The sequence below is a fragment of the Caenorhabditis briggsae genome (assembly GCF_000004555.2).
Source record: "Caenorhabditis briggsae complete genome, chrIV, whole genome shotgun sequence".
Lineage (NCBI taxonomy): Eukaryota > Metazoa > Nematoda > Chromadorea > Rhabditida > Rhabditidae > Caenorhabditis > Caenorhabditis briggsae.
In genome coordinates this window covers 12,862,816-12,864,382 of record NC_013487.2, presented here as the reverse complement: position 1 = coordinate 12,864,382, position 1,567 = coordinate 12,862,816, and positions in this window count along the sequence as shown.

The following is a 1,567-nucleotide window of genomic DNA, read 5'->3' as shown; positions in this document are numbered from 1 at the left end:
GATATTTTGACCCCAAACTTTGGCAAAATGTTTTCTATAGTTTTCTCCAGTTTTCCCCAAAGTTTCAACCAGATTGGAACACTCTCCGAGTTTTCGCGGAGTTTTTTTTTCCTTTTTTGCCGACTCCCTGACTAACCCCATTAGGCACATTGAACTATTTTGCAACAAATTCCTCATAAGTTTGATCACTAGAAAAAATTTCAGCCAGATCTAATTAGACAATTAAGCATTAAAAATATTCTTCAGCTTATTTTCATATTTTGAAAATGGAAGTCCAGCTAATTCAAAATGCTCGAATTTAGTTTTTTCTCATATTTTGAACCCTACAAACCTATTTTCTAGCCTGACCAACTTAACACTGAACAGCTGCTGTTCTGAGAAATTTCTCTAGATCTCTGGTCGAAAAAATTGTGACCCTGACAAACAGAAAAACGGATAGAAGAAACTAGTCTTGACTTTGAAAAATGATGCGTCTCAAGCGTTATATTCTACTGACACTATTTTTGATAAATGTAGGTTAAGGTCCTTCACTTACGGGTAACAAAATTTTTCATAAAGGGGCTCCGCACTGTTAAGTTTGAGCTCGATTATCTCGGCTCCTATAAGAGCTATCAGTAATGTGTAAACTGATCAATTATTCATCATGATATAACCAATAGTTTATTAGTTGACAAATGTTTTACATCTCTCACAGGAACCGAGATAATTGAGTTCAAAGTTGATGGCTTAGGTGGGCTTCTAATTTTTTTCGAGCTCTGAAAGTAGAGCTCTATGTTCGACAATTTTTTATTACTAGAAAAACCCCTATGACCTACTTTCCCAAAACCGCAAAGCTAGAAGTCAAATGCCAAACTCCAAATGAAATAATTTCATTTCGCCTCATGTTTGACCTCATAAAATTGATGACTTGTCCTAATTTACCAACCAATTCACTAATAATCCGAAAACACATTGAAATGAAATGAAAACGAAAGCATATACATATGTACTTATTGTAGGTGGTTATGAGTGTTCCGACAACATCAAACAGAGAAAAAGAGGAAGAAGAAGCAGGAGGAGAATATGGAAATGAGGATGAGGGACCGTTTGCAAGACCGGTGAAGAACGGGAAAACGTAGGTTTGGGGTAGCAGGTGGAGCGGATTCATTCTGCTTTCAAATTATGGGGCTTCTATAGGTGGAGAAGTGGTAAACAAAATGGGTTATTGCATTTGAATAAGAGCTTTGTGGTTACCGTAAATGCTCTAATAGAACTACAAGTTTGAGCTCAATTATCTCTGTTCCTATAATAGTTATCAGAAATTTGTTAACTGAAAAATTGTAGGTGATATTATGATAGATAATTTATTAGTAAACTAATTTCCGATATCTTTCACTAGGGAACTATTTGGAGTCGTCTCCAAGTTACACTTCATGGCCTATATCATTAGAAAGCCCATAAAATTCTGATTCGGAATATGTTTTCTGTTTCTGCGAAACGGCAGGGAGCTTCGAGAAAATTAGGTCAAAAGATAATTTTGTGCTAGTTTAACCTGTTGATTTTGCATTGAAAGCCATCACGTCGATTT